Source organism: Haemaphysalis longicornis, unplaced genomic scaffold (assembly GCF_048455015.1).
Source record: "Haemaphysalis longicornis isolate Haplotype H1 unplaced genomic scaffold, Haemaphysalis longicornis Haplotype H1 scaffold_6, whole genome shotgun sequence".
NCBI classification, from domain to species: Eukaryota; Metazoa; Arthropoda; class Arachnida; order Ixodida; family Ixodidae; genus Haemaphysalis; species Haemaphysalis longicornis.
Window position 1 is genome coordinate 145,805,512 of NW_027526407.1, and position 6,678 is coordinate 145,812,189.

The window sequence follows — 6,678 nt, forward strand, 5'->3', positions numbered from 1 at the left end:
TTTGAGTATCTAGACAGCGCGTGTCCTGTCTCCTACCTTTTCGTAGCCTGTTGTCTTTGCGTTGTTTCCATTTCCAGTCACCAAAAGCTCACGGGCGACTTGTCAATTCTTATTAGGCTGTGCCGATCGACCATTCTTTTGTAACGAGAAAACGAAGATGTTCGTGTAGCCGGCAATTTCCACACGACGTTCATACTTACTAAGATGAATTTCTGCAGCACTTGTCCAGAAACTGCGTTAGAAATGCACCAAAGTGGAAACCTTCTTTCTAACCTTTTTTTATTTTGTCTAAAATTAGTTATCTACTGGGGAATTTAAATTTTGAAGAACACCTATTTTAATCTGTTTCGCTGATTCACATAATCAGCGCAGGCGAACGCAGGGTGTGCGGTCGAGTTTATAACAGCTCAAGCGCAGAACCTGAATAGTTCCCTCCAACGATGGGCCATACTTTTAAAGCCCCTGCCGTACACTGAAGGCAGCGGCGGGTACATAACATCGAGTGCGCCTAAACCTTCAACGGGCAATTTCGTGCGCTGCTAAGAAAATAGGAAAAAAATTCTGGGTTGAAGCTCGGACACCCAAACCCCAAAGAGAGCCTGATAAAAGAGGGGGCCGGTGGGTGGGATTAACTAGAAGGAGCGCGTGAACAGCTAGCTGCGGTCCTTGGCGGGCGAGCAGAGCTCGCGCATAGGTAGGTGCTTCTGCAGCGGGTCTCTGAGGCGGCGCAAGTCTTCTTCGATCTCAGCGAGCTCATTGCACAGGTCGTTGTACAGCGACACATCCATGCCCCGACGCCGAGCGAATTTGTAGAAGGCAATCAGAAATAGGCGGTTGCGCACGTCAGGAAGCACATAGTCCTGTCGAGTGACCACGAAGTACGCGTACATGGCCATGGTAGTGGCGTAGCCCACAAAGTAGCTGACGGGCTCCATGATGTCCCACGAGTACTCCCACCAGGTGAGCCGAGCCAAGACGCCGAACTGGACGCTCATGAGGCCCAGGCCCAGCCATGACAGGAACGTCGTGCGGCGCCGGGACAGCGTCATCAGCTCCTGCTTCTTCTGCTCCAGCGGTACGAGCTGCTCCTTGACGGCGTACAGGCGGTCCAGGAGCTTGCGCTCCTGCTCTAGCTGGTGTTCGCTCACAGTCAGGCTCTCGTACAATCGGGCCACCATCATCTTTAGGTCTGTGAGCGTCTGCGTCTCTTCGCTAGCCAGAGGCTCTACCGGTGGGGGTTGAACGAGGTAGACCTGGTTGTTTATGGTGAGGACGAAGTTTTCTCGCAGGAGAGACACAATTGGCGATATCGACGCAATGCGAACGCCGTCGGCGGAGGTGGCGTGGACTTCATCCACGGCCTGGTCTTCGGCGCAGATGCTCCGGACAAGGTCGCCCACCGTGCTGCCCAGGGGCTGAAGAGTGAAGCGACAGCGGTCGTGGCGCGATGGCAGCGGCACCATGATCTCCAGGAGGCCGTCCCTGTACGCCATCGTTACTTCTCCGCTGATGGGCATGTCGCTCGAAGTGTGGACGCCGCGCGTCGGTAGGCAGCGCAAGGACTGTAAGCTCCATTCCGTATTGAGGGCCTTGTGGTTCGAAGACGCATTCGAAAATTTGCCCATGCAGAACTTGGAAGACTTACTAGATTTGACCTCATTACGGCAATGCAAATGCGAAAGCAACAGTCCACAGTTCTGCACCTTCACCTTCCGAAACGCCATCCTTCTTCGTTCTCTCCGCACCAGCCCATCCACTCTGCCATCGGCTGGGAGGATAGCCTTCGACGGGGACATGGCCATATCAAAAAGAGAAGACAAAAACGAAGCTGTTTGCGAATGGGGGGATCGGTTGGACGCTGTGATTTTCGATACCATCTAAATATAGCACGTAGTGCATTCACTCGTGAATTTTGTCACTTGTACTCCCGCCACCTGGCACTCATCCACTCAGAGACATTAGCCCATGACGATGATGGTTGCCTTGTGCATGTTTGAGACACGTTGGACACTTCCCGTGTGACTTTGCGGACAACAGACCAATCCAAATTTCGCCCATGCCCACTGAGGGGATTGTTTATTAAATATATCACCAGGCATCTCGGTTCGATGTCCAATACATTAACTCCTTTCACCATTGAAGTCAGCATAGCCTTTCACCATTCAACATAGCCTTTCACGTCAACATAGCCTTTCACGTCAACATAGCCTTTCGTCAACATAGCCTTTCACCAATTCCTTTCCCCATTGACGTCAATTCAAGCAGCCCCATGCGCTTAATCAGCTCCTCCTGTCTCGTTTCTCCAGTACAGTCCTTCACACCCCGTTATGTGTCGTCCTGCCTAGCTTCTGAGAAGCCGCGGAGAAGAAAACTGTTCGACTAATTCCGGAACCTGGCACCGTATACATGGGTCAGTAGCAGAAAGCCCTGAAATAAAACAACTCAAAGCAGTGTCACTCAACTTCAAATTTGTCGAAGTGCGGAGAAATGATTCACAAGAGGGGCTGCGGCGCCCTCTCTTGAGAAGTTTCAGTATTAGCTCGGCGTGATAGCGAGAGTAGACAGGAGAGGGCGCTGCAGCCCCTGTAAGCGCCTATAAAGAAACACAAGATTGTGGTAAATAATAATTTGTGGTAAATAAAGCATTACCTTCTTACATTTCCTTATTTTGTATTATTGTATCGTTATTTGCGGTTCAACAATAGCAGCCTCTGTGGCAACGGCGCAGCGCAAAGCTAACCCCCAAAACTTTGCATACGAGGAACATGTGCCTCTCTCAATGTTTCTGACATTTGCTTCGTAACGCGGAACCCAGGTTCGATCCAGACCAGGGGAAGCGGTGATCTTTTCGAAGCTTCTGTTTGGGCGCGTAAAGCAACGTGACTGCGATTGCTAGATTTCATGACCCCGGACAAGCTACGACGACAAGCCGGACACCTAAAGTCCTCTGCAGCTAAAGGTATAACACGTAAATGTATTTAAAGGTACTTTACTTTTACCTAGAAGTAAAGATATAACAGAAATTATTTACACCTAAAGGTATAAATTCAGCCTCGTAATCCGGCAGCGCAGCTGAGTGAAGGGTTACATCGTATTGCCGTGATGCACAAATGAGAACATTCTACCCGCAGTTTACAAGCGTGCGCTATTCGTTAAAGAAGAGAGCGTCTGTGCGAGTAGAGTCTAGATACCCAAATCTTTTTAATCTGGTCGTTCCCAACAGAAACACGTTGGGGATGCCGAATTGAACGGGAGCTCTGGTAGCCAGGTTACAGACTGTCCACTTGACTATGAATTGGAAACCAAAAGTTGTGGAAGAGGGCGTGCCGCGTGACATTTGTGCGTGCTGGGACGTGGCTCGAACTCGTGCACACCACCCGCGAAGAACCCTGGCTCTAGGGAAGCTCTTGCGGGTGCGAGTATGCTTGCTCAAGAAACTCCCACCATAGAAAGAAGACACCAAAGCTCCGAAAGGAACGCAAACACAAAACATGGTGTAGCAGTAAAAAAAAACCCATCCAAGTAATCCAAGACGAAACACCATCGCCTTTCGTCGACATTTGCAACAACAAGAGCAGATACGGGGGCAATTTTTTTGTGCAGTGAATTTATTTCATTTTCTGTCGCAAAAATCAAGCATACATGAATTTTTTCATACAGGAACACTGGTAATATTATTTATGCATTGATTTTCTGCCTGATATTTGGTTAATGTTTTGTTCTTGTTCAACAGTGTTGACAAGAATGAACATTTTCATCGGACTTAGACGTTTAGATTTGGCTGGGGGTATATGAACCTATTGTGCAGCTTCTGTTTCACTTTGGCAGGCTGGCTGAATCGAGTCACAGACAGACAGACAGACAGACAGACAGACAGACAGACAGACAGACAGACAGACAGACAGACAGACAGACAGACAGACAGACAGACAGACAGACAGACAGACAGACAGACCAAAATTTTCCCGTTCAAGTAGCCCAAGAAAGATTGTCGTCTATAAAATTGTTGATAAGTATCATCAGGCTTTCTACTTCAAATCACGTAAGCAGAGTTAAGTGCGTCGATATTTTTTTCTTCATGAATGGCTGGTGCTTAATGACAATAGAAAAATTGCACTGGGTAATCCCACAGCCTCTGAGCTGTTCTTCCCCACAAATTTTTATAAATGAATTGACCGTTTTTTTCCTCGGCTGCATTACGGTAGAGAGAAGGACGAGGGGACTTTTTTGCAGTTGCTAATACCCTCCTACGTTACACTCGTCTGCAGCTTCCATGTATGTTTCGGAAGGCCACATTCACTATCTTCGTGCAAAACGGCAAACAAAACCAATGGTGTATAGAGTTTTGAGCCAGCGGTAACTGATTCCACTTAATCCAGACAGCGAGGCACTATACGCTGCATTATTAAATCCGTAGGCCCCTCGATGTTAAATGCAGATGGCCACCTGGGATTCCTAGAATGTACAAATGCGAGGTTGAAAAACGGTTTCCTGAAAAACGTGTAAGGCCAGAGGCTCTCGCAAAACGAATGGGTTCACGTTTGTTCAGAGCGTTTTCTATGTTACTCTGCATGCTCGCTTGGGCTGTGCATGTTTTATCAAATGAGGAGGTAAGTGACCAATTATTATTTAATTGGCATACTCTGTATCGGCTTTAAAGTAATACATATATTTGAAGGCTATTTACATGTATAGAAGGAACGCTTAGTATCCATATGACAGGTCGGTTTTCTGGCATGCTCGAAAAGGTTTCAGCTTGACATGCTCCACAAAAACCGATAAAAAACAACGCTGACATTCCTATACGCAAGTGAGGGGAAATCCTAAAATTGTGTTGTAAGAGATTAACTTGTCTGTTGGTGCGCCGCTTCTATCATATTTCCTTTTTTAAAATAAGGCTTCTTAGACAACTGCCCCCGCTGTATGCCGACGGAGCTTGATGAACATCAAGAAAGGTAAACTGACAAGACAATTAGCCAAATTAACTAAAAGAAGATTAACTAAAAGAACTAAAGGAGTACGTTTTGTACGGAAACACGGAAACTAAAGCGACAAGCGTCTCTTCCATTTAACACCTCCAACACTTCTTCTTAACTTCTGAACATTTCGTACACCAGGTCATACTTTGGCTCGTACCCGCTTTTCGCATTCAACCAATGCAAACTGTCATCGTATAAGAATTATAATTAATGTAATTTTCTTTTCTCTAATACGGCTGACTTTCTTTGTAACGGTGTTCAGAAAACCAGAAAGAAACAATAATTGATTCACAGCATGCTGCATTTTTCTAATGCGAATGGCGCAGGAATGTCTTTAGTGGAAAGTTCCCAATTTGTGTATTATGAATCTGTCCTTTTAGAGCAAACTTGGACTTATTCCAGGAACGTGGCATATTTCTGCTTTCAATACTAAAACTAGATACGTGTGCCTATGTATACACGTTCTTCACCAAAAAAAAAACAAGCAATGTAACACTGAAGCCGTTCAGTAGGTTGTAAAATAACAATTCATTTTTTTTAATTCAAAGCACTCTGCCATGTTTAGATCACTTGGCAGTACTAAATCATGAACTTTCAATGCACAAGAACATATAAAAACTCATGCGTTAAATGTGTAAGTGTTGTCAGTAGCGGACACTCGCTAAATCAGTGGTATCCTTTTTTATATATATAATGCTCTCACGCATAAAAATAATTGACATGGACTTTGTTTTGCTCCATGTAACCGATGAGGTTGCGATTATGTCGTTGCTGTTATTTTGTTGACTTTGTGTTTGAAAGGGGACTCATTTATCTCTGACGCAGTATTATGAAAAGCTTCCCGTGGTCCTCAATGAGCAAGGTAAGTTTGAAGAGAATTTGGCGCTCAGCAATGCATCCGCCCTCTCACTGCTGCCAGTTTCTAAACAAGTCGCAGCTTCTAAACAGCTGAATGGTGGTCGCGGAGAGCGCTTTTTCTGTTTTTTCACGCCGCTTTTTTTTTGCTATCGCCAATAGCAAGAAGCCAAATATTCTGAACTCTCAGAGCAATGCGAATATCACTTATGTATTCATGTCTCGCCTCAAATAGTATGCTTAATGCCTCCTATTTATTCAACAACGTTGGCAAGTAGAAACATTGCCACCAGATTTGGTAGATTAGAAAAACTGCAATATTCCGGTTCACGCGTTCCTTCAACTTGCTGCGTGTGTGATTGTCGTTTTCTCTCGCCCTCTCTTGGCCACTCCATCTACACATCGCTGGGATAGGGTTACCACGCCTCGTCCCGTAAAAGCCATCACTCCTTTATTGATTCCGTGTTCTCCCTAAGAAAAACAACAAGAAAGGTGGGGAAAAAAACCTGCTCCAGCCAAGCTATGGCAGGTTAACAGCCAATAAAAAATAAATAAAAATGGGCGAATGCCCAAAAGTGCTTTTCCATAAAAACCAATTTGTAGATGAGAAAAAAACGTGCCTATTTAAGTGCACTTCCACAGAGTGCACTCGGGGAAAATGTTATTCAGGCGCAGCTAAACGGCAAACCCGAATGACACTTACCACCTAACGCACTTCAAGCTCAGCAAAGCATTTGATCACTCAGCACTTCAAGCTGAGTGTGTTTCCGAAACACAATTTACCTGGGCCGGATCGCCGAGTGAGTTGTCTCAGCCGCAGGGGTCCAAGATCAGGAAAAACAAT

At 45.9% G+C, this 6,678-nt stretch overlaps 1 pseudogene; it reads right to left on the bottom strand.

Moving 5' to 3' along the window:
• Positions 1-653: 653 nt before the first annotated feature.
• LOC144143289 (calcium uniporter protein, mitochondrial pseudogene) lies at positions 654-1,724 on the bottom strand (annotated as a pseudogene).
• Positions 1,725-6,678: the final 4,954 nt, after the last annotated feature.